Here is a 26,690-nt window from a genome sequence, read left to right on the forward strand (position 1 = left end):
TGAAGTGGAAAAATATACTGGTCTCTGAAAGCAGAATTGACTTTACTGGCACAACATTAATAATTTAAGTACTTTGAGTTGTTTTCTTGGCAGAAAAGACAGGTTTATATCAATTTATTTGTAAATTCCCGAGATTCCCCAAGATAGAGAAAAGTTAGCTGCCTTATGGAAATACGGAATAAAAAATAGAGATTGTAAACAATTGGAGAAGTGCTCTCTGCATAAAACTGTAGTTATTTCCTTTCCATTCATTTATCAGTCTGCCTTTATATATGTTTATATTAGTTAAACATTGGTCTCTTCAGTGTGATGTTCTTAAGTTAATGGTTCTCAACTTGTTTGGGCTTAATATGCTGAAACAAAGTAGGGGCTGCTCTGAGAATGTTGATAGTCACCCTATCAGAAGATGGAGCTGATTTTTATTTTTATTTATTTATTTTTATTAGTTGGAGGCTAATTACTTCAAAAAAATATGGAACACTTCACGAATTTGCATGTCATCCTTGCGCAGGGGCCATGCTAATCTTCTCTGTATCGTTCCAATTTTAGTATATGTGCTGCCGAAGCAAGCACTGGAGCTGATTTTTAATGTTAATATTTTTTAAATTAAAGAATCTATAATGGCTTAGCTTGTGCTCAAATAGTATGCCTGAAAATTAGATCATTATTTAAATAGATAATCTCTTCACAAAATTTAACTGCCAACCGTTGATTTTCTTGTCCATCTTAGCTTATGTTGTCCAGTGTACTGGGTACACCAGATATACAGATCATGTGAGAAGGACCTAAGGATAGATGGGCTTCCCTCATAGCTCAGTTGGTAAAGAATCTGCCTGCAATGCAGGAGACCCGGGTTCGATTCCTGGGTTGGGAAGATCCCCTGGAGAAGGAAATGGAAATCCACTGCAGCATTCTTGCTTGGAAAATCCCATGGACAGAGGAGCCTGGCAGGCTATAGTCCATGGGGTCGTAAGAGTCATACACGACTTAGCAACTGAACCACCACCAAGGATAGATGAGCTCAGCATAAACAACATATATCTTTGTGCCTGAGCCCATGACTGCCATAGTAGTTGGCTAGTAAAATACTGGCTGACCTAAGTTATACTCTAAATGGCATTTTCCCCCTTATTTTTTCTTTGAGTGCCTTTGCTTGCTGAGTTAGAGTTTGGTCAAGAAATCATAAATCACTACTGGCATTTCCAGTAAGAAAGGATTTAATATGAGAATTGGGTTTACACAGGCATTAGGTCTGAGAAATGCAGATCAGGGAGGAAACAAATCTGCAGGAATTGCAGGGGGCTTCTGTTAGCTGTCCATAGCACCAGGGTGGGTTCTCAGAAAGATGCTTGGAAGATACTGGCAAGTCCCACATTAGCTGTCTGATGCTCATTAGTCTGTTCACAGTTGCCACTGGAGAATATTATTTGTACTTTTCTTTTTCCTTCCAAATTGTGTTCAAATGACTCTCACTGGAGAAATCGAATGGGATCTCTGTGTACAAGTATCCAGTAGGAGGGAGAATGTAGAAGGGTGAGTATAGTATATATAGAATATTCAACAGATGTTGTCTAATCACAGTTCACCCTTGGGAATACACGGCATCTTTACTACCCTGGTATCCATATTTAAGATTCCAAAAAACAAAAAGAATATCATGATTCTGCCTGATATGCAGTACCTATCCCTGTTGAAATAAAGATGTTCTCAACTTCTTCCCAAGAAGAGATAAATTTCGTGAATTTCTCTATCCATCTCTGTGTGATGTTTGTTCTTTATCCTTAAAAACAATCTCCCTTGATATAAAAGTCTTATGTAGTCTTAAGTGGAATAATTGGAAGTAGAAAGAAGAAAAGTTGATTAATTATATAAATATACATATCAAGGAAAAACAATATGCATTGCTACTAAGTCCCTTATTTGTACAAAAGTCCATAGTTTTATTATATAAATACATGCAAGCAGATACCTACTTAGAAATATGTACATTTTCTCTTCCGTTACCTGTTTTGTGCTTCCTTAGCTCTCAGCCAGCACTCAGATAGATAGTTGCGATATTTGCCAGAACCTTTTGCTTCTCTTCGTAAACCTCTTCAAGCTCCCACCCATTCTTGTACTTAAGCGGGGGTCTATATATGTGAAAAATGATAACAGCAAGAATTTCTGACAATATGGTAGACTAAATGACCTGAGGAACTTCCTAGTACAAATTTTAATGCTGTATAAAAATGCAAAAAACACCGCATTTCCTTTATATAGTTTAATGTGAGTTATTAAGAAGAAGAAAAAGAATTCTAAGACACAAAAAGTAAGACAACAAGTACTGAAGCTGATAGTTATACTAGGAGGGGGGGCATTGGTTAATATCTTGCTGACTAGATCATTCAGTTTTAATGGGTCACATATGGGAGATGGGAAATTAAGCCATGGGTTGGAGAAAGGTGGGAAGTCAACCAAAATGGAAAATGACATGCTTGGCAAAAGAATAAATTAGGAAATAAAATTGTCAGAGTTATTGTGAAGAAAATGTAGGCCTCAACTGAGGGTTGTGGATTAGAAAGAAAGCTGACATGAGAATCCCATGGGAATTCCTTAGCACAGTTAATCTCCACGTAGGTTTTGTGTAGAAGTTTGCCATACCCATATGTCCTAAAAAGCCTCAAACTGAATTTCTTTCACGGTGATTCCGAGTTGATGGAGTCCCAGGAAGCAACCCCAAATCCTTGCTGGAGGCGTGTGCTTTTAACACAAACCTCAAAGCATTCCCACTAGTATTCCAAGAAATAAGCTCAAATCCAAAATCACAAACATGCCATCATAAGCAAGAGAAGAGATAACAAATGACAGAATCAAACCTTCAAAGACTGCAGAAATTGAAAGTATCAGAAGAAATGTGGGAATAAGACAGAATTATATATGTATGATGAATAAGAGAATGTCCAGACAGAGTTCAGGACTAAAAATTAGATGTAGTAATTAGGATGGATAAATAGACATAATTGAAGAGAGAATTAGGGAACCGAAAGAAGGTCTGAAGAAGGTTTGATGAAGCTAAGAGTTATAGAAAATAAGTCAAAGCTTTTCAGAGAATTTCCTAGACCAGATTAAAGGCAAATTATGGAAGTTCAGTTCAGTTCAGTCACTCAGTCGTGTCCGACCCTTTGCGACCCCATGAATCGCAGCACGCCAGGCCTCCCTGTCTATCACCAACTCCCGGAGTTTACTCAAACCCATGTCCATTGAGTCGGTGATGCCATCCAGCCATCTCATCCTCTTTTGTCCCCTTCTCCTCCTGCCCCCAATCCCTCCCAGCATCAGGGTCTTTTCCAATGAGTCAACTCTTTGCATGAGGTGGCCAAAGTATTGGAGTTTCAGCTTCAGCATCAGTCCTTCCAATGAACACCCAGGACTGATCTCCTTTAGGATGGACTGGTTGGATCTCCTTGCAGTCCAAGGGATTTAGGGAGCCCCCAAAGCATTAGAAGAAATCCCATTCATAGATACATTGTTTCAAAACCACAGAAAAAGAGACCTTAAAAGCAATTAGAGATAAGTTAAATAAGCAGGGTGACAACATACTTGTCCTACTTGTCAGCCTTGTCATACTTCTTTCCCATTTTGAACCAGTTCGTTGTTCCATGTCTGGTTCTAACTGTTGCTTCTTGACCTGCATACAAGTTTTTCAGGAGAGAGGTAAGATGGTGTGATATTCCTATTTTTTAAAAAAATTTCCCACAATTTGTTGTGTTCCACACAGTCAAAGGCTTTAGTGTAGTCAATGAAGCAGAAGTAGATATTTTTCTGGAATTTCCTTGCTTTCTCCATGATCCAGTGTGTGCTGGCAATTTGACCTCTGGTTCTTCTGCCTCTTTGAAACCCAGCTTATACATCTGGAAGTTCTCAATTCACGTACTGTTGAAGCTTAGCTTGAATGATTTTGAGAATTACCTTGCTAGCATGTGAAATGAGTGTCATTGTGCAGTAGTTTGAACATTCTTTGGCATTGCCCTTCTTTGGGATTGGAATGAAAACTAACCTTTTCCAGTCCTGTGGACATTGCTGAGTTTTCCAAATTTGTTGGCATGCTGAGTGCAGCACTTTTTCACAGCATCATTTAGGATTTGAATTAGATCAGCTGGAATTCCATCACTCCACTAGCTTTGTTTGTAGTAATGCTTCTTAAGGGCCACTTGACTTCATACTCCAGGATGTCAGGCTGTAGGTGAGTGATCACACCATTGTGGTTATCCAGGTCTTTAAGATCTTTTTTGTATAGTTCTGCATATTCTTGCCACCTCTTCTTAATATCTTCTGCTTCTGTTTGGTCATTACCTGATTAGACATAAGTTAAATCATCTCACCCTATTCTCTATGCCTCTCTTATCCTCTCAGGTGTATTTTCCATCTTTCTGTCTCTCTGTGAATCATTCCAAATGATTTCTTCTAATCTGTTTTCTGGTTCACTAGTTTACTCTCATCTGTGTCTAATTTGTTTTGAAGGCAATTCTTTGAGCTTTCTTTTTAAACAACTTTATTAAGGACTACTTTATATTCCATAAAGGGCTTCCCTGATAGCTCAGCTGGTAAAGAATCTGCCTGCAATGCAGGAGACCCTGGTTTGATTCCTGGGTCAGGAAGATCTGCTGGAGAAAGGGATAGGCTACCACACTCCACTATTCTTGGGCTTCCCTTGTGGCTCAGCTGGTAAAGAATCTGCCCTCAATGTGGGAGACCCTGGGTTGGGAAGATTCCCTGGAGAAAAGAATGGCTACCCACTTCAGTATTCTGGCCTGGGGAATTCCATGGACTGTATAGTCCATGGGGTCGCAAAGAATCGGACGTGACTGAGCAACTTTTACCTTATACACCATAAGTTTTATCCCTTTTTACTGTAGAACTGATAAGTTTTTGTGAACTTAGAGTTGTGCAACCGTCATCACATTTCAGTTGTAGAATATTTTTATCTCCCCAGAAAGTTCCTTTGTGCCTGATGACAGTCAATCCACTGACTTTTAAAATTTCAATCATTTTTATCTCTCTTTAAATACTTAATATTTATTGTAAATATATTTATATAATATTTAATACAAACATTTGTGTATTTAGCATAAGTATATACATATGTATATACATGTGTGGGTGTGTGTATATATATACATTTACTTTTTGGTTATTTTTCACTTTGGTCATTATCTTCTCTTCCTTGAAGCTTTTTTCATCCTCATTTTTACTTCTTTAAGCATGACGTAGAAATTTCTTTTAAGTCTATGCCTGATATTTCCAGTGTCTGGATAGTCTGTTATTTCTGCTGATATGCACTCCTAATGATTTATTACTTCCTGTGCTTTGTTCAGTTTGACTGTGAGTTCCCCAGTGAATTACTTTTGGGAATTCTTTGAAGCCTAGGCTGAAGACAGCTTCCTTCAGAGAAGTTTTGCATTTATTTCTGTGAGGTGCCTAAGACTCTATCTGTTCAGAATTTTGCTTTCTACATTCATGGTTTGAGATTTTTTTTGTTGTTATCAAGTGATGTGAATTTGGGGCTTAAATGTGTACAACTCTAACTCCTAAAGGACCTGATTGGTATCTGGTCATCACTGATTCCCAATACAATTTTACAAAGAGAGACTACCACATCTTCCTTAGAGACATGTCTCCTTTTAGACCTTGGGGAAGTAGTTCTTGAGTTTTAATGTGCTAAGAAGCCTATTAAACTGCAGATTCTCAGGTCAACAGCAGAGACTGTGATTCAGTGAGTAGAGTTGCAGCCCAGAAATCTGCAATTCTAATAATCACCAAAGATAACCTGGCTATAAGCGGCCGAGATCCACACTTTGAGAACCATCACCCTTAGATCTCATAGCTTCATTGGATCCATTGTACAACCTTGAGCAAGAGTGTATGTGAGCATGGCTCTGTCTCCCTGGAGGAAAACATTCATTACAATGTTCAGTAACCATTTCTCTCTTTATGTGCATGGGCTGACCTACTTAAGTCTATTCTTTAGACCATGGTATAAGAGGGAGCACTCTGTCCTCCTGCAGATCTGATTCTGAGTGAAATAATAAGAGAAAAATACCTTGTATGTTGTGGTTTTGTGATTTATAATAGATATGTATTGTCTAGTCTCTGGCACAGATCTCCTAAAACACTTGGAATTTCCTGAGTGATGAGCATCATAAGATACTCTTGTATTAATGAAGTGACTTTAGAAAAACTCCTGGTCACTTCAGGATGGTGGCTGGTGGTCAACCACATGATTAGAGGGTTAGAATGTTTAGTCCCATCCTCTGATTTCGAGGGAGGGGAGAGGGGCGGGAGGTTGAAACAGTCAATAATGGCCAGTAAATTAATCAACCCTGCCTGTGTGATGAAGCCTCTGGAAAACCCCAAAAGGATGGTGTTTGGAGAGCTTCTGGGTTGGTGAACACATGGAGAGGCTGGGAGACCATAGGCGCTCCATGCCCCTTCCCCATGCCTTGCCTGTGTGTCTCTTCTATCTGATTTATATTCTTTGATATTCTTTGTAAATCAGTAACCTGGTGAGTAAACAGGTTTCCTGAGTTCTGTGAGCTGCTCTACCAAATCACCTGAACCCCAGGAGGAGTCCCAGATGGCGCTAGTGGCGAAGAACCTGCCTGCCAATGTAGAAGAAGTAAGAGACGCAAGTTTGACCTCTGGATCGGGAAGATCTCCTGGAGCAGGGCACGACAGTGTTCCTGCCTGGAGAATCCCACGGACAGAGGAGACTGGAGGGTTACAGTGCATGGGGTTGCAAAGAGTCAGACACAACTGAAGTGACGTATTATGTACGCATGCAAGGAGGACTCATGGGAACTCCGATTGATAGCCAATGAGAAGCATAGGTAATACCTCAAGTTTGTGATGGGCATCTAAAGTCTTGTGGGATTGAGCCCTTGTCCTATGGCCTCTGATACTCTTTCTGAGTAGATAGTGTCAGAAATGAATGAATTGCTTGGTGGCATGGGGAACACTCCTGCTCCCACATTGGAGTTATTATTAATATAGTTATTCTGGCACTAGTGATAAAGAACCTGCCAGCCGATGCAGGAGACATGGAGATGTGGGTTTGATCCCTGGGTCAGGAAGATCCCCTGGAGGAGGGTATGGCAACCCACTTCAGTATTATTGCCTGGAGAATCCTATGGACAGAGGTGGCTGGTGGGCTATAGTCCGCAGGGTCACAGAGAGTTGGACACGACTGAAGTGACTTTGTACAGACATTCAAATATTTACCACAGTGAAGAAAGTAATGATGTAAAAGGTTTCATTTATGTAGACAGGTATTTAGCTCTTCTTTTCTTGCAGGAGTTCATGCCGTTCTAAGCAGAGAACTGAAGTTCATGCAGAGCTCTCCAGTTCATGAAGAGCTAAGCAGAGGCTTCATTTTCTTGGTGTGACACTTGGATTGAAACACACCAACAGAAGCCAGTCTGCCCTTCTCTAAAAGTCATTTTTGGCTCCCACATACTCTTGGCTGAGTTGGAAATGTATGAATTGAAGCCTGAGTTGAGATCGAAAAGAGGGTGAACTGGGGTCATGAAGCTCTTAAACACTTATTACCTGAGAAAATATCTATAAAAGGACTTTTAATCCTGTAATGTATATAACATATGTAACATATGTAATACATGTAACATATGGAAGGGGAAACTTACCAGAAATGTGAATGAGAAGTTGGTAATACAGAGAAAAGCTATTACTTATTCTCTATTAAATTAAGAACTTTAAAGAGTAAGCAAAACTGTAGTAAGCCAGGTTTAAAAAAAAAAGAGAAATTAAAACATGACCAAACTTAATAAATAACTTTGTGTATTGCAACCTCACTGTATCTCTCAGACCTGATTTCCTGGTGTCTCAAGGAGAACACATCGTTTGGTAAAAGCCAAATGATGCTCAATCATAAATCCACTTGAAAATAATAAAGTTCTTGATTCCAGTTAATTTCCCTTTTATATTATCAATACCCCGGAAATGGCTACCCACTCTTGTACTCTTGCCTGGGACATCCCATGGACAGAGGAGCCTGGCAGGCTACAGACCATGGGATCGCAAAAGAGTCGACATTACTGAGCGACTAACACTTTCTGTCCTTTTGAAAACTGGAACGTGGAATGCAATGTGGCAAATGTTAAGAAGTGGGAAACGCGTTTGGAAAATAATCTGATGTCAATGTACTTTTCTCCTGGAGTAGAGCAATCCTTTCCCCCAGGGCTTGGGCCCAGACCCTGAGCCTCAGGCGGGCAGATGGAGAGGGTGGATGTCACTGCTGCATTCTCTAAAGGTCTCTCCTGTTGGCGGGATTGGAGTTCCCCACTTGGGAGTAAGTGGGTCAGACACGCCGGGACATGTCTGAGCTGGTAGGCGGGGCCCCCAGATGCCTGTTTGGGTGAGGGCCTGAGCAGCCTCTGTGGATTAGACTGGATGCTTCGACTTAAGTCGCTGGAGGCGAGGGTATCCTGAGACACGCCAGGCGCCACCAGTTGGACTGGCCTTTGGATATGTGGCTGGGTTCTTTGGATGGCAGGGACATCTGCTACAAACGCTAGTAAGACAGTCAGTGGGCACAGTAGCCTGGTTTGATGTGTGTTAATTGAGCAGAACATCAAGGGATGCGAGGGCTTCTCTGGAGTTCCACCACACACCACTGGGTCCCCTGACTTCCAGGGAGGGCGCAGAGGTGATGGGGACCCTGTGGACACCATTGAGGGAGAGGCTGCACTGTCCCACGTTGGATTTGTTCAGGGGCGCCTCTCAGTGCACCCCTTAAGATACTCTGAGCAGGTAGGAGAAAAACCCAGAATACGGGTTACAGCTGCCTGTATGCTGATGTTATTTCATTGGTCCTGCAGGCTTGTGGGGCCCAAGGAAACTTTGGTTACATAAAAGAGGAAAAGCGTACTGTAACTGGCAAACAAAATGTATGTGTGTGTGTGTGTGTGTGTGTGTGAGAAAGAGAGAGGGTGAGAGGGAGAGAGAGAAAGAGAAAGAGAAATGAGCTTTCATTTAGAAGCTTTGGATGTGGTTGCAACCGGTTCCCCCACTACTTTTTAAATGACATTTTCTGAGCCTGGAAACCCAGCAGGCAGATCATGGAATTTTGGCTGGGGATGTTTTTAAAAAATGTAGGCTAGCAGTGAAAAAGGAGGCAGGAATTTGGCTGGGAGGCTTTAGGCTGTAAACCAAGCAGGGTTACCATGGTGGTGCTTCTACTGTTTATATAAACAAAGGTTTTTCCTGACAAACATACTTCATATTTAATAATCTTCAATCCACAGGGGCCTCGTCTCTTTGCGTGTAGCTAGTTCAAGCCATTTGGACTTGAGTAGAATTTTATTATTTTGGGAGGCTGTTTTCAGGCACCCTATACACTTCAAAAATTAAGCATTGAGTACTTCCATCTTGAAGTGTAAGGGCGAGAGGGGTCTAATGATTGGAAGAGAGATTAACCTGCAATATGATAATGTCAAACAGGCTTCTCATGGATCTAAAGTCTATAGGACCGGCCTCCACTGAGCCTTCAGAAGTATCGACTGCCATTTTAATTCAGTTCATGTGTCTGACAAAACCCGTACTCCACCTCCCTGACTTCTCAGCCTCTCTTAAGAGCACTGAGCCCTCCCAGACAACTGTGCTTCATATTGCCATTGCCCGAGATGGTACCCACATCCAATCATATGTAAAGCTGTAACAAGCTCCTGTTTTGTAAGAGGACTCATTTGGTTATTAGTAAAGAAAAATCCGACTTTTTTGACCTGAAGCACAAAAGGGGATTTATTGGTTCATGTAACTGCAAAGGCAGGGGTAGATCTGGCCTACACACGCATATCTCCAGAGGGCCCCAGATTCTGCTACATCGGACATTGCTTGCTCCTCAGAGTCTTTAGGTGGACTTAGTCCTTCTATAAACTTTTTTTTTTTTTTTTTTTGGCTGCACAGAAACTGTAGTTTCTGACCAGGAATTGAACTTGGGTCCTTGGCATTGAGACCGTGGAGTCCTAATCACTGGACCACCAGGGAATTCCCCAGTCCTAGAAACGTAAGGAATGAGATAAGGAACTTGAAGAGTGCTTTCAGGCATCCTTTCCCCAGGACCATGAAGTGATCAGGAATCTCCTAAAGCCTCTGGGTAAAGCTGTTTGCATTTTTCTCCCTCCTGAACATCTGGACACATGTCCAGATGCTCTGAGCAGCCTATGGGCTCAGAACAGCTTCTTCAAGTGTCTCGTCATGGCCCTGTGGGATCTCCAAAGCCTGCAGGGAGCACCAGCTTCTGGGCTGTTGCCCCTTCCAGAGTTTCCCTAATAAACGGGTTCCATTCCAGGGGCACCAAAGTGCATGATGTGTGTACACATGGCACGAGGATTCCAGAGATCCAGATGAACCCTGATTATGTCCCCTGGGTATCCCCAGGACCAGCCAATCTGAGGTCCATCCATTACCTTCATCATCCCAACTTCAGGGCCCCTAACAACTACAGGGCCTCTGGGTTCCCTGCTATTCCCCGTGACATAGGAGTTTTGCTCAAGTGGTTGGGAAAAGCCCACTCGTAGGTCTTCTGCCAGGTCTGGGCTGGATGTCTGTCCCACTTGTCATGCCCTCTCCTCGGGCCATGCCTGGCCAGCCCAAAGGTGCAGCTTTGAGGCATCATGGCTCAGTTCCTGGACTGGATGGGGCTGGGATGACACACCATGATGTCCACTCTCTCGCCCTTGGCTCCACTATCTCCTCAAGATTCTTCTCCACCAAGTGCCCATTCCCCTCTCTTCCATGAACACCAAAGGTCCTGCTCTTCCAGGCTTCCTTACTCACTACTTGTATTTTAACGGGGAACAAATGTTGCACAAAGAGACCTCTAGATTCACAGAGCTGGTTAGTGACCACAGGGCTGGGATCCAGATGTCCTCATTCTCTGCTTCTTTCTTTTATCACCCCCACCCCGCCAAAGAGCACAGTGAAAATACAGCCGGTGTTTTAGTTCTGACAGTCTAATTTGAGAACCTTGGGGGATGCCAGTGCAATTATAGTGTCGGGGCTATTGGCACCAGGGCCCTGGGAGAGAGAGTGGCTGAAGGCAACACCAGACCCTGATACTGGGAAAGATTGAAGGCAGGAGGAGAAGGGGATGACAGAAGATGAGATGGTTGGATGGCATCACTGACTCAATGGACATGAGTTTGAGCAAGATCCGTGAGTGGGTGATGGACAGGGAAGCCTGGCGTGCTGCAGTCCATGGGGTTGCAAAGAGTTGGACACGACTGAGTGACTGAACTGAACTGAAGGCAACATCAACTTGGTCTGAGGACAGTGGCTGATGGTCAGAGAGAAAGGACAAGCTTTGAGTAAAGTGGCCTCTGAGAGCGCCCCTATTGGCGCTCTGAACTGAGAGTACTGGGAAGAGACGGAGATCAGTGGGTGGTGAAAGGGTCACCTTGGTAAGAGAAAACAGTGGATGTCACAAAGGGACTCCCAGGGATTTGTTAAACTAATTTGGTTGGAACTTGTTGGGGTCCACAGTACTCACAATTCCTCAAGTGGGGCTGAACCAGAAAAATGTCGTTCTGTGCTGTTACTGCGATCCTCAGGTACCTGCTGCCAGGTGGATGTGATCAGGAGGAAGCAGAGGGTGATTCAAACGTACAGAACCGAGAAATTTTGTTCAGTTCCGTTTACTCGCTCAGTCGTGTCAGACTCTTTGCGACCCCACGGACTGCAGCATGCCAGGCTTCCCTGCCCATCACCAACTCCCAGAGCTTGCTCAAACCTATGTCCATCGAGTCGGTGATGCCATCCAACCATCTCATCCTCTGTCGTCCCCTTCTCCTCCTGCCTTCAATCTTTCCCAGTATCAGGGTCTTTTCCAATGAGTCAGTTCTTCGCCTCAAGTGGCCAAAGCATTGGGGCTTCAGCTTCCAGAAATTTTTGTTGCAAAAGGTGAAAATCTAGGACGGAAGACAGTTGCTGTGACGGGCGGAGGCCACAAGGGGGCAGTGCCTCTCCAGTCTGTTTCGGTCCAAATGTGCAAAATCCCGCGGGAGTCGGAGGAAGAAAGGAAATGTAGCCACATCGCCAGGCCTTTTATCCACACTGGGCATCCGCTCCCACTGCAGATCCCGGAGGCACCCCGCTCCCTGCTCACCCACCACAGCCCCCTCCCTCTTCCCCTTTCCAGAAATGTTTGGTAAGCAGTCACTGTTCCTCGGGCACTTTTCTAGGCTCTGCAGGCACCCGCAGTTCTGGGATCTAGATTCTGGAGGGGAGGGACCGAGGTCTCCCAGCAGCTCCTCTCACCTGGCCACCACCTCCACCTGCGCCCGGAGCCCCAGACGCGCCCGGCCCAGCGGCAGATGCTGCAGTCGCCCCAGGCCTGACTTGAGAAGGCCGGGTGACAGAGGGCCTTCAGCCTTGCCACATCTTCTGTCTCGCGCACCCCGGGTGTGGCTGGGATAACTGAGAATGGTGATCGGGTGACAGAGCTGCAGAGGCCTGAAGTGACCACCAGGTGGCGCGTGGAGACACCAAAGGCACTGTGATCGCAGGGCTCCAACAGTTCCTTCTTCGGGGATGCCATAGGTCACAGGGACAGGGCAAGCGCAGCATAGCTTTAGAACAGTTCACTTGTCCCCTGCGTGCTTAGAAAATTCCCAAGAGTGCTCTAAACACAGAGATAAATGTTCATCTGCAAGATGGGCCCAGCCCGCCTCCCACCCAGGGTCATGGCGGGAGTAAAGGAGCTGGTGTCTGCAGGGCATGATCCCGAGGCAGAAGACTGTTTCCCTGAGTATTTTAGACTTCTGTGGTTTCTTCCTGCCTTCTTAACTGGATCCAGGAAATGACTGTTGCCTGGGACAGCTGGGTCCTGAGTCCTGGCTTCTAGTGGAAAGAGGGGCTGAAGGAAAGTGGGGTTTCTGATTGATGATGACAACCCTAGATGGGTGTATTAGTTAGATGCTGGATTTATTGGTAAAGAATCTACCTGTAATGCAGGAGACCCAGGTTCAATCCCTGGTTCAGGAAGATCCCCTGGAGAAGGCAATGGCAACCCACTCCAGTATTCTTACCTGGAGAATTCCAAGGACACAGAAGCCTGGCAAGCTTTAGTTCATGGGGTCGCAAAGAGTTGGACACAACTGAGTAGCTAACATTTTACACGCAGAAAGCCCTCCTTCAGTTATGCAAAGCCATGAACCGCTCCTATTTTTGGAGGCTAAAGCCCATCTCTTGTGAAAGCCCACTCTTATTCTCTGCTGGTTTGGAGTAAAGAATTCAGGGTCTGATATAGCCATCCATGCCAGCCAGACATTTGCCTGACATTTGATGGCAAATTGCAACTTTCCAGGGCTTTAAAATTCAGGTGTAGAAATCAAGAAAGTAAATCCATCTTTAAATATTCTTCTCCTTAAAATGTGTTGTCTTTTTTCTTTTTGGCTGCTGCCCCTTTGACATAAGGAATACAGCTGAGGGTCACAAAGCTGGAATGTTTCTTTCTCCGTCCACAGCACAGTGGGGATGAGAAAAGAATGTCAGTGTCCTCAAGGTAAGTGTGCTGTCTGCCTCAGCGTCCCAGGCTGGGTGTGACCAGGGCACCTTTATCTCTGACTGTAGCTAAAACAAGAGTCCGAGGTAAGTGGGATTTCACCTTGATTTGGAAGTTGGATCTGGTTGTTCAAAACAATTTGGAATTCCTGGGTGTCGAGGTAGCTTTGGGACCCTGGGTCTCATTGGTGCCTGCTTCTTGCTCCATGAGCAGTGACCCTGGTGTGGAGAAGAGCAGACATCAGCCTCTCAGGTGGCCAGCTTGCCAGTTAATCTTCAGGGTCAGCTTGCAGGAATCAGAGGTCTGGCCGAGAGCAGGTCTGAAAAGACCTGCTAGGGGATGGGGCCAGGAGAACCAGTCACACTGAACGGCAGATACAAACAGGTGGACGGCGATTCAACCTTGATCTCCCAAATGCCCAACTGGCTTGTCCTGGTTTGGCCAGTATGTGTGACGATCAGCAGTGACCTGCTAGTAGAAACACATTTCAGTCAGCTTTACAGATCCCTGCCCACACAGGGCCCTTCCTTCCCCCTCCGCGCTCCCCAGCCTCTCCCAGCGTGCTGTCTTATAAGAACTTACCTGTGGTCCTGGCTCTGCCTTGGGTCAACATGTGGCTGCCCTGGCTTGGGACAAGGACATTGTTCTCCTTTTCGCTATTCCATGCAAAGATGTGTGTGTCAAATAAAATATCTAGTCACAACCTGAAAGTAGAAGGTTATTTTATTTGGTGGGACCCTGAGCCTAGGAGACAGCATCTCAGTATCTCTGAGAAAACTGCTCCAGGGAGGCAGGAAGGGGAGTTAGGGCTACAAAGGGGGCAGGCAGCCTGAACATTAAAGATTATTGTGAGGTAAGGAAAATCAGATACCAAGTTAAGGAATTTAGCATTCTTCTTTGTATGGGAAGATGCAAGCCTCTGGGCTCACTGAATTCCTTCCTTTCATACGCACCTCAGCTGTCTGGGGCCAAACCCTGTTTCCTGGTTGTTTACATCCTTCTTTCCTTGTTCACCGTATGGGGTGGCAGATGGCTGCTTCTGCACTCCCCTCCTTCCCCAGCTCCTCAGCAATCACCAGGGGGAGAGGGTGGCGGCATCTGCTGGATCCCACACGTTGTGTTGCATTTTGGGAGTCCTCCACATTTGGAGGCCCGAAATCGCTGATGGCTGTGACTTTTCTTGTTTATTGATATAGCAGCAGATATTCCATTTCACAGGGGTAAGCTTTTCTCTCCATGCCCTGTGATGTGGCTGGGATCAGCTGACATATTTCATAGACTGTAGGGGAGGCTTGGACAAGCAGAGGTCTGTGAGACATGGAGTGTCCTGGTATCCACCTACCTGATGTAGTGGTACTTCGGGCCACCAGCCCATCCTTGGGGAGCAGAGTTCTATCGTCATTCTCTCTCCCCCTAAGAGAAGGCCGTGTATGCCCTCCCTACACCCTGGCCTTCAAGTGTGAGAGAGGGTGGGGACAGGAATTCACCTTTGGGACAGACTTTACTTTATCCCCAGGCCCAGAGAGAAGAGGAAATGCCTTTTCACCGCAGCCCAGGACTCAGATTCTTTCATTTCCTGTGCTGGGACCTGCCTTTCCTAGGACATTTGACAGTGGGGCTGTTCATCCAGCCCCACCCGTTGGGGTTGCTCTGTCTTCTTGCCCAGCAGGATGGACCTCGCGGAGCAGCAGTGCGCTATGGCAGACTTGGCGGGTGTGGAGGATGTCAAAGTCCAGTCCCTCTGCCTCCCCTCAGCACCAGGTGAAGCTCTTATTTGCCCAGAACATCTGCATGCAGCTTCCTGGTGGCTGCACAGGTCCCCTTGGGGATAATGTGTGGACATTTGCTGGACTCAATGTGGTTTTCTCAGAAAAAAGGCAGCTCTGCCTTGGGGGTGGGTTTAACCATTGACCAGTCCTTATGGACATAGACTGACACAGCCTCGTGAGAGACCCTAGGTCAAAGGACCCAACCAAAACTGGCTAGACCCCCAACTGCAGGAACTGTGAAATAATAAATGTTTGTTACTCTAAAATGCTAAGTTTTGGAATAATTTATTACAAGGCTATTTGTTGTGGTTGTTCAGTCATGTTAGTGTAGTCAAGGAAGCAGAAGTACATGTTTTTCTGAAAGTCTCTTATTTTCTCTATGATCCAGTGGATGCTGGCAATTTATCTCCGGTTCCTCTGCCTTTTCTAAATCCAGCTTGTACATCTGGAAGTTCTCGGTTCACGTACTGCTGAAGCCTAGCTTGAAGGATTTTGAGCATTATCTTGCTAACATGTGAAATGAGTGCAATTGTAATGATAGTTTGAACATTCTTTGGCATTGCCCTTCTTTGGGATTGGAATGAAAACTGACATTTTTCAGTCCCATGGCCACTGCTGAGTTTTCCAAATTTGCTGGCATATTGAGTGCAGCACTTTTAACAGCATCATCTTTTAGGATTTGAAATAGCTCAGCTGGAATTCCATCACCTCCGCTAGCTTTGTTCATAGTGATACTTCCTATGGCCCACTTGACTTTGCACTCCAGGATGTCTGGCTCTAGATGAACAATCACACCATTGTGGTTATCAGGGTCATTGAGATCTTTTTTGTACAGTTCTTCTGTGTATTCTTGCCACCTCTTCTTAATCTCATCTGCTTCTGTTAGGTCCTTGCTGTTTCTGTCCTTTGTTGTGCACATTTTTGCATGAAAATTTCCCTCGGTATCTCCAAGTTTCTTGAAGAGATTCCTAGTGTTTCCCATTCTGTTGTTTTCCTCTATTTCTTTGCCTTGTTCACTTAGGAAGGCTTTCTTATCTCTCCTTGTTATTCTCTGGAACTCTGTATTCAGTGGAGTATATCTTTCCTTTTCTCCTTTGCCTTTCTCTTTTTTTCTCAGCTATTTTTAAGGCCTCCACAGACAACCATTTTACCTTCTTGCATTTCTTTTTCTTTGGGATGGTTTTTGTCACTGCCTCCTGTGACATAACATAAGAACTATGTTATGAACCTCCATCCATAGTTCTTAAGGCACTCTGTCTATCAGATCTAATCCCTTGAACCTATTTGTCATCTCTACTGTATAATCATAAGGGATTTGATTTAGATCAGACCTGAATGGTCTAGTGGTTTTCCCTACTTTCTTCCATTTAAGCCTGAACTTTGCAACAGAGAGGCTCATGATCTGAGCCACAGTCAGTTTCAGGTCTTGTTTTGCTGACTGTATAGAGCTTCTCCATCTTCGGCTGCAAAGAATATAATCAATTTGATTTTGGTGTTGACCATCTGGTGATGTCCATCTCTTGTGTTGTTAGAAGAAGGTATTTGCTATGACCAGCATGTTCTCTTGGTAAGACTCTGTTAGCCTATGCCCTGATTCATTTTGTACTCCAAGGCCAAACTTGCCTATTACTCCAGGTATCTCTTGACTTCCTACTTTTGTATTCCAATCCCCTATGATGAAAAGGACATTTTTTTTTTTTTTGGTGTTAGTTCTAGAGGTTCTTGTAGGTCTTCACAGAACCATTCAACTTCAAACTTCAAGCATTAGTGGCTGGAGCATAGACTTGGGTTACTGGTATAGCTATAGATAAGAATACAGGGGTTCTCATACTTGTCAGTTTCTTAGGTCTGAAAACTTTGAAAAGATTTAAAGATCTACATAAGGTTGCCAGCTTCTTAGTCTACAACATAGCTCTTGAAAAATGACAGTCAATTTTTACTTCCATTATTTATATAAAAGAAGGGTCATTTAAAACTTTTGTCACAAAGCTATTTGTTTACATACAATAAAGTTCATCCGTTTAAAATTTGAGGAATTTTGATCATTCTAAATGATTGTAAACTCACTTCCATAATTCAGGTGTAGAATGGCTTCTTTGTCCTAAAAAGTTTCCTTATGCTCCTTCGTTGTTAGTCCCCTCCTAATGTGGCCCCCATGCAAACTTTGACTGGCTTAAGAGGAAGGATAATTGAATATAGCAAAACTTAGGAAGGATGTGTTCTTGCCGGGAGAATCCTAGGGACAGGGGAGCCTGGTGGGCTTCTGTCTATGGGGTCGCACAGAGTCGGCCACGACTGAAGTGACAGCCGCAGCAGCAGCAATCTCAAAATAAAAAACAGCCATTAAACTGAGTATATTTAAATGTATAAGCCAAGCTTTATTTATACATGGTGTTATGAATTCATAGACTAATGGCTTTCAACACCACAGTTCTGGCTCTCAACAGTTTTAGATAAGCTAGGCTTCTATAACAAACAGTCCTGAGTACGGCGGTTTAAACAAGAAGGAAGAGTTTTCACTCCCTCACATTTCAAAGGTAGGTGGGCAGTTAGGGCAGCTAGAGGGCTCTACTCTACAAGGTCATCTGGAAAACAAAGCCTGTGAGCTGACCTGCCGACCTCTGTAAGTGACGTCCTTCTCCAGGCCCAGAGCAGCTGCTGCATTTCCAGCCATCAGGAAAGGAGAGAGTGTGTCCATAGCAAATACCTTTAAGGAAATAACCCAGAAATTTAATACCCAACTTTTAAAACATTTTTATTTATTTTTTGGTTGTGCTAGGTCTTTTTTGCTATGCGTAGGCTTTCTCTGACTGTGGCTAGCTGGGGCTGCTCTCTTGTTGCGGTGTGCGGGCTTCTCACACCGTTGTGGCTTCTCCCGTTGCAGAGCATGGGCTCTAGGTGCACAGGCTTCAGTAGTTGTGGCACTTGGGCTCAGTCATTGAGGCACACGGGTTTAGTTGCCCTGCAGCATGTGGAATCTTCCCCGACAAGGGATCACACCTCTGTCCCCTGCACTGGCAGGCAGATTCTTAACCACTGGACCACCAGGAAAGCCCTAACACCTAACTGTTGCTGATATAGCATTGGCTCAAACGAGTCAGACGACCAAGTCCATGGGAGGAGGGACGCAGGGAAACAGAGAGACTGCTGGGTGACCCCATGCCTGGTTAAGAGATGGAGGATTGTACTACCAGGCAAAAGGAGGTGGTTAGCATTATGCCCTCTCTTCTGAATTGCCAGTCTTCTCCTCTCTTCTGCTTCCAACCTTCAGCATTTCCAGTGCATCTCGTCTTTGAAAGCACTTCCTTGGGCTCCATGTGCCCTGCTTGTTGGTACCCCATCTCCTTCCTGCTCCTCACACTCTCTTCCTTCTGCCTGAATCCTGTTCACTTCTCAACCCAGGCAATGTGGCTCTCTCCCAACCTGTCTCTAAGTTTTTATTTTTTTTGTAAATTATATAAAAAATAATTCCTTTTTATTGAATTCATGCTTTCCTTACTGGATGTTTCTTCAGCCTCTAATATGTTGACCTTCTCTCTTAAATATTTTCTTCCCCTCATTCATTTGATATCATGACCTCATGTTTTCTACATTCATTTAGTTGCTCTTAGTTAGTCCCTGCCCAGAATGATTCCCCTGCTGCCTTCAGTTACCTCTCAGCATTTCCCAAGACACTATTCTCTTTTATTCTTTTGTCTGTACACTCATCTTAGTAGACCCCCTCCTATGGTAGGTCAGTTAGGATTGTGATTGACTGCATGTAACAGAAACCCAACAAGTGGTGGCCAATATAAGGAAGAGGCTCATCTTTTTCATGATATAACAGGGTGTTTGGGGGCAGGCTGTCAGTCCAGGGATATCTGGGCTCCTTTTATGGACCTGTTTTGCCAACCTGAGTGGGTGGCTCTTTTCCCTATGGTTCAAAGTTGCTTCCATGTCTTCAGGCATCACATCTACATTCCAGGCAGGAGGAAGGAGAAGAGAAAGGGCAAAAGGCAAAAGGACGATGCTAACTAATCTGTCACATTTCAAGAAAGCTCTCTCAGGAGTTCCCCTAGGACTTCTATTTCAGAAACAGTTCCCATGGCCTCTTGTATCTAGAAGAGTGTCATGGGAAGGGAGTGATGTAGCTGTGTACAGTGCAGACATAAACAATGCTGGGAGCATTAAGAAAGAAGGAGAAGATGGATACTGGATGGGAGAGCAGCAGTGGGTGCCACTCATGACTTGAGCGTCTGTCCGCTGACAACTCAAAAATCTGTGTCTTCTATGCAAATGGCCAATTCTAATACATCAGTAATGATCAGGGACATGCAAATCTAAACCATAGACTTCACACACATTAGAATGGCTACCATGAAAAACAAAGAACAGAAAACTAGTGTTGGCGAGGATGTGAAGAAATTGGAAGGCTTGTACAACGTGGGAATGCAAAATGGTGTAACTGTTGTGGAAAACCATATGGTAGTTCCTTTAAAAATTAAATATAGTAATTTTTTAAAAACAGTATAAAAAATAAAATATAATATTACCAGCAATTCCATGTCTAGGTATACACCTAAAGAAATTGAAAACAGGGACTCAAAAAGATATTTCTACATCTGTGTCCATAGCAGCATTATTCACAGTAGTCAAAAGATGGAAGTAACCCAAATGCTCATTGACAGTTGACTGGATAAACAAAATGTGGTTTATATGCACGATGAAATAGTAATATATCTTATAAAGGAATGAAGTTCTGATCATGCTGCAATGTGAGTAAACCTTGAAGACATCCTGCTAAGTGAAATAAGTCAGACACAAAAGGACAAATGTTGTATGATTCCTCTTACATGAGGATCATAGAATAGGCAAATTCACACAGACAGAAAGGAGAACAGAGGTTACCAGGGGCTGGGGAGAGGGAAGAGGGGGAAGTTATTGCTTAATGGGTACAGAATTTCAGTTTTGCAAGATGAAAAGAATTCTGGCGATAGATGATGGTTGATGGTTGCACAATAATGTGAATGTATTTAATGCTTCTGACCGTCCACTTAAAAATGGTTAATATGGTAAGTTTTAAATTATGTATATCTTACCATAATAAAAATCCATATCTTCAGTTTTGAGCTTCTTTGAAAAAACCCACTTACTTAGGTGCTAGACATTTTAATTTGGATACCTCTGTGCTCAGAATGGAACACCTAAAGTCCCACATGAAGCTTGAAGTTTTAGCCCTTTGAAATCACATACACTCGCTCAGTCTCAGGCCTGCAGAGCCTCACACGGCACCAGGACAGGAGGGTCTGCAAAAGTTCCAGTTTCAGCCATAGGCTCATGGGAACCAGCCTCCTCGGTGACCCTTGGCTCCTTGGGGCCAGCCCAGGTTAATCCTCCAACAAACGAGCAACTCTTTCCTCTTTTCCTGCTGGTGAGTTCCTATTTGGAGCTTATGGTGTCTTTTCCTGATATGTTGCCAGCTTTGGGACAAGTGTCTGGGCTCTCGTTGGACACACAGCGCTACCTTTTTCCAGAGTGCTGCCTGTGATGAGATGTCAGAGAGTAGAATGCCTTTGTCCAGCCTCCCAGTTCCTCAGGACTGGGGCTTACCCGGGACGTGATGAATCATCTAGCATCCGTCCTGGTCAGTTCTCATGCCCAGACTTGTTGCTAAATATGTTGCAGCCTGAGGCTGTGGGGCCACTTTCTGCAAACGGAGGTCCGCTGTCTCCTATGAGAAGGAAGGTTTTCTCCAAGGGGACCTGCAGACCCCTGCAGTGTCTGCTGACATAGAGTCTGACATAATGTAAGGGCTTCTGCTTCACCCAACATTTCTACAAACACAAAGTAGTATTCATGTTGAATGATTTAAAAACTATCTACTAAACTTTTTGGGAGACATAACTAGTTAATGGTGAAGTTTTAGCCCTTTGAACTCAACATACACTCGCTCAGTCTCGGGCCTGACTCGGGCTCAGTCTCGCTCAGGGGAAGACTTAGATGCAGGGGATGTTTCTGGTTGTATCAGGCACAAATGTCAGTTCAGGCACACATATGACCTGGTTTTTGTCCCTGGAAGCCTGATTAGACTGGGTACTTGTTATTTCTTGTTGGACAACAAATAACCCCAAACTTAAGGACTGAAAACAACAATATTTATTATCTTCCAGTTTCTGTGGGTCATTAATGGGTTGGTTGGGCCCTGGGGCTCAGGACCTCCTAAGCAGCCATCAAGGTCTCAGGGCCACAGTTATTCTAGACTACCCCGGGGAAGAATCCTCTTCCAAGTCAGTACAGTTGGCAGGATTCAGCTGGTCGATGGCTGCTGGCCAAAGGCCACTTTCAGTTCCTGATCATGCAGACCTTTCTGCCTCTCATAACGTGGCAGCTGGTTTGTCAGAGTGAGCAGCTAGAGGAGCCACGGAGAAGGAGTGAGCAAGAAGGAACTCACCGTCTCAGGTCTAATTCGGAAGTGACAGCCCATCCTTTTTGACTATGTTCTTCTAATTTGAAGTCTGTCACTAGGACCAGCCCACATTCAACAGGAGGAGTGGTGGGGGGGTGGGCGGGGGGCAGTCATTAGCAGACATGTGGAAGTTGCCCACCACAGAGGTCTCATTCCTGCGAGTATATTTCATCTTACAGGGAACTTTGATCAATCGGTGGGATCAATCAAAACCTAGGAGATGGATAAATTAGCCGACAGATCTCTGAGCAGCTCTCCCTGCCTCTGCAGCTGTCTTTTCCAGTCGGGTTGATTTCAGTATTTTTAAACTCAGATGGTGAGACTGCAGACAGAGTGGAAGGACCAGGTTTCCTCTCTGGTCTTTTAAGGAGAGAGTGCCGCTTCTCAAGGCAGCTTCTCCACTCTTTGTCTGACTAGCTCTTTGTGGTTTGGCTTTGCGTTGTGGTTTGTTTACACGGCTGGCAAGAAAGATGACTTAACTCATCCAGACTGAACTCAGGGTTGATTTCAAAGTGAACCATCCGTCAAAAGAAGGCATAATCAACATAATGAGCAGAAATCCATGTCTTTGCTACACATGCATCAGGGTGAATCATATTCTGTGCCTCTGTTCCCATTTGAAATGCTCTCCTGACTTCACCTATCCTTCCTGCCAGGGGCCCCTTCACAAACCTTCCTGACGATTCCTGTCCACACAGCTCTTCCTCTTTCTTTGAAGCTTTAGAGCAGTTAATGTCTGTGCCTCCCCGTTGACCTCCTGGTTACAGCCTGCCTCATGGGGGTGATTTCCTGCATGTGGGCTTTATGCTCTGTCTCCGAGGAGATGTAAACTTCTCCAGGGCAAGAACTGTTGTCCAGTTACACCTGCCCTGGTACCCAGCCCAGGGCACACAGTTCGTTGATACTTGAGGGTAGAAGCCTGGTCAGGTCTTATATTCTGAGCCTCCCTAAGCTTCTTGCACAGCACCTGTCCATGCATGGCAAGCTTTCCCTCAATAAGTGTAAATTTGATCTTGGTGTCTGTAGCATTTGCATGGGTGGAACCTGTTACTGAGGAGATGGATGGAGAGCATGCTGGCCTCTTCCTGTTGGCAACGGTGGCATGTGGGCGGAACCCGCTGTCACTCAACCTCCTCTGCTCATTTCACACAAATGTCTTTGTGCATTTCACTCATAGCATCTGGGTCAGACCTTCTCCCCTGGGGTGGCTGGGTGTGCTGCCTCCATGGTCATGCCCAGTCTCGAGAAATATCTTGGACTAGGGAGGGGAACCTGAATCTTTACTTCTGGGCCAGGAACCCTCTCCTCCCCAGCATTCCTGTCTTTTGGAAAGAGCAGCTGTTTTTCTGCTTTGAAGGGAGCAGAGGAAAATGTGCGTGGGAACTGTGGGGAGAAGCTTGGCGGTTGCTCAGCAGCCTCTCTGCGCAGGCGCAGCCCGGGTGCCAACCTGGAGCCCGAGCTGGGATGGAGCAGATAGAGGGGCTGGCTTCTTGCAAGAGTCATGCTGTGGATTCTGTCCTCAACTCTGCAGTTCTAACTCTAAGGACAAGGCCTGAAGTGTTCTGGTGCCCCTGGAAACAGGAGGCAGTGTGGCCCTTCTGGTGGAGCTCATATCTCCTATGAGCACGGGGGAGCCTGTGACTGCAGCTGAGTCTAGGGGCGTTGGGGCTGGGCTGGGGTGGGGCCAGGATTCCTCACCTTCTTGTGCAACTACATTTATAACCAGCATCTGCTGGGCTCCCCCTGTGTTCCAGGCTTCAGGGTGGCAGACACTGAAAATGGTCACATAAGGCAGGTCGTTGCCCTGGAGGAGCCCTTACAGCCTAAGGTGAGAGGACAAGGGACCCTCAGAGGACTGCATCCTTGCCTGACTGCTGAGGGGCTTCCCGGGTGACGCGGTGGGTAAAGGATCCGCCTGCCAGGGCAGGTGCCTCAGAAGACCCGGGTTTGATCCCTGGATAGGGAAGATCTCCTGGAGGAGGAAATGGCAACCCACTCCAGTTTTCTTGCCTGGAGAATCCCGTGGACAGAGGATCCTGGCGGGCTACAGTCCTTGGGGTTTCAAAGAGTTGGACACGACTAAGCGACTGACCACTCAGGTGCTGGGTGCTGAGAGCCTAGATGAGGGGCTGTTGCAGGTGAGAGCCATCAGGGAAAGTGAGGGAGCCCGTGCTTAAGCTGAAATTAGACAAATATGGATGAGTTACTTAGGGAAGAGGAGTTTCGGTAGAGGAGGTGTAAGGTGTGTGAAGACCCAGCAGGATGGGACTACACGGTGCGTTGAGAGATGCCCGGCAAGTTGGACCTGGCTATAGTATGAGGGTTTCCGGCAGGAGAGAAGCAGTCAGGCTTGGAATTTAGAATGATTGCAGTGCCTTGTAAGGTGGGGAGTTGGAGGGGCCAGGAGAGCAGGGGGTAGGTAGCTGGGGTGGGTGGGGCTCTGCAGGGAATCCAGAGAGCAGGTGGCTATGGAGTAGATGTTGTGGAAGGCAGCCAGGGTTTCTGCTGGCTGTGTGTGCGCGAGTGTGTATGTAAGCGTGTGCAAGTACACATGTGCATGTGTGTATGCACGTGCGAGCAGTGCCTGCATGTGTGTGTGCATGTGCTTGCATATTGAGATACATGTTTGTGCACGTGTGTGATTGTGTGTCGGGTCTGGGGGAGGGTATGAGAGAGCCAGGGAACCCACATTTGGTGAATTTGCTATTGTAGTCTCTGTTTTCCATTTGAGCAAACTGAGGCTTCCAGGTATTAAATGATGTCCTTCCTTCATTCAGTGAATATTGAACCATCCATTTGAAGGGCATATTTCACATATTTAATCCTTAAAGAAACATAAAGAAGTTACTGTTATCATCCCATTTTATAGATGAAGAAACTGAGGCTCAGAGAAATAAAACTTCTGATGAGACTGAACTGACTATCGTGTATTCTATGTGGAATCTGTGGTAAATGTCAGCTGGGACTTTTCTCGACGGGTGGGATTCTCATTTTGAATATCCCAATCCTCTCCCTGCTTCCTTTTCTTTCTCACAAAAAGTGATCTGAGTGCTTTTCAGAGCCCTCCAAGGATACAGGCAAGAAAGACTGAGAGGACCAGTAAAGATTTCTTCAAACGATAAGAAATATATATGCACACCATCCTCCATAAGGCAGCTCCTTCTATGACTAAGTTCAAAGAAGTGCATGGGAGGTAGAGGGAGTCTGCTGGGTCACTGTTTGCTGCAGGGTTGACGTCCTTCTGTTTTAATGTCAAGCCTCTATGTTGGATACATGTTAACACAATGATCATTGGAAATAAGGACGGTTGTGATACATGATGCAACCCGTACTTCCAGATTTTACTGTGTATATGGTCCATCTGGGGATACATTCTGATTCAGTGGGTCTGAGTGGGAACTGAGATGATGCGTTTGTCGTAAGTTCCCAGGGATGTCCATATGCCCACATGGCAGGGTTTGAACAGGCCTTTGGGGAGAAAGACCAAAAAGGAAATAAAGTCAGGGTGATTAATGACGAGGGGAGCATGGCCAGCTGCTTCAGGGAGAAGAGAATGAGTTTTGCTTTGGATGTGTTGTGTTTGAGGCACTAAGATTCTTCTTGTGGGAAACTGTGTGATGATGACCAGTGGGGTCAAGGTTCAGTGAGAGTCAGCAAAAGGTCAGTGAGAGGCCAGAATTAAAGACGCAGATCACCCCCATCTTGGGGACTGCATGGATGCCTGGTGGGTGGGGAGGAAATGAAGTTATTAAATGAGAGAGAGACAGAGTTTGTGAAGACAAAAAATAATCAGGCATAGGGTCTAGGACAAGACAGTTAAGATGTTGGTGGAAGAGAGGGATCAGTGAAGACCCTGACAAGTGTGGTTAAAGAGTTAGGAAAACAATCAGAAGAGTCAGTGACAGAAACCAGGAGGGAAGACAGTCAAGAGGAGGAGGAGAAGCAGTGCTGGGTCTTTCTGTTCCCCTAGACCCCTATCCCCATTCATCTCCTGGGAGGAGACCTGTCAGCCTGCAGTGACAGCGCTGTTGCCTTCTGGACTCTGGTTCAGTTCAGCCAATGGGGAGCATGGACTGGAAGCGGGAGGGTGAGTAGGTGTGTGTCTCCTCGTGCCCACCCTCCTCCTCAAGCCACCAGCTCCCATAACTCCCTCTGGTTCTGGTAATTCTTCTGTCCATTACTGGGCGTTACCAGTATTCTGACCGTTCCTTGTGAATAGAGCTGCTACTTGCAGAGGTGCTGGGTGGTTTGGGAAAACCCCCAAGTCTGGTGTGTGCCCTTTGCATTCTGTTTGAACCATGAGCAATAAGGAGGGAATGGGTGGCTGGGCTAGATGCTGTCAGAGGAAGACTGGGACCAGGACAGAACACCTCACAATTGAGAGCTCACCTTGTTTCCCCAGAGCCATTTCCCAAAGATGCTGGCCATGGTGAGTTGAGGATGGAATGAAACTGGAGGAAGTAGAGCCTACTCCTTTGAAAAGCTTGGCTTTGGAGAGAGTGAGGGAAGGCAGGCAGTCGCCAGAGGGAAGTCTGGGGTCGAGGAAGGTGATCTTAGGGTTGGAGACACCAGAGCATGTTTATGGCAGACAAGAAGGTGCTGTCAGAGAAGGAGAGACCAAAGATACAGAAGAGCAAATGGATGATGGGTGGAGAGATTGCGAGGGCCTGGGGCCTTAGGGTATACACGGGACATGGAAGACTCAGCTTGGTAAAGGAGGAGGCATGTTACCTTTGTGACAGATAAAGAAGAAGGGTTCAGTGGGTGATGACTCCACTCATGTGGAGGAGTGAAGGGGCATGGACACACCTTCCCTTGGAGTCTTTGCTTTTTCTCCTGACGGAGGAGGCAGATCTCCACTGGAAAGTGAAGGGGAGAGGTGTGGGGAGAGGTTTGGGAAAAGCTGCTGTAAGGAGGG

The 26,690-nt window shown here is 45.4% G+C and overlaps 1 long non-coding RNA gene and 1 other non-coding gene across 2 annotated transcripts in view; one reads left to right on the plus strand and one right to left on the minus strand.

Moving 5' to 3' along the window:
- Positions 1–466: 466 nt before the first annotated feature.
- Positions 467–573, minus strand: LOC133065773 (U6 spliceosomal RNA). Its single transcript, XR_009695020.1, has one exon. It is a non-coding gene; the product is annotated as a U6 spliceosomal RNA (small nuclear RNA).
- An 11,244-nt stretch (positions 574–11,817) lies between these two features.
- The window catches only part of LOC133064716 (uncharacterized), a 90,152-nt gene continuing 75,279 nt past the window's right edge, over positions 11,818–26,690 (plus strand). Inside the window, exons 1-2 of the long non-coding RNA XR_009694693.1 lie at positions 11,818–12,202; positions 13,471–13,558. This is a non-coding gene — a long non-coding RNA (uncharacterized LOC133064716). The remainder of the gene's footprint in view (positions 12,203–13,470; positions 13,559–26,690) is intronic.

Source organism: Dama dama, chromosome 11 (genome assembly GCF_033118175.1).
Source record: "Dama dama isolate Ldn47 chromosome 11, ASM3311817v1, whole genome shotgun sequence".
In the NCBI taxonomy this organism is placed as follows: domain Eukaryota; kingdom Metazoa; phylum Chordata; class Mammalia; order Artiodactyla; family Cervidae; genus Dama; species Dama dama.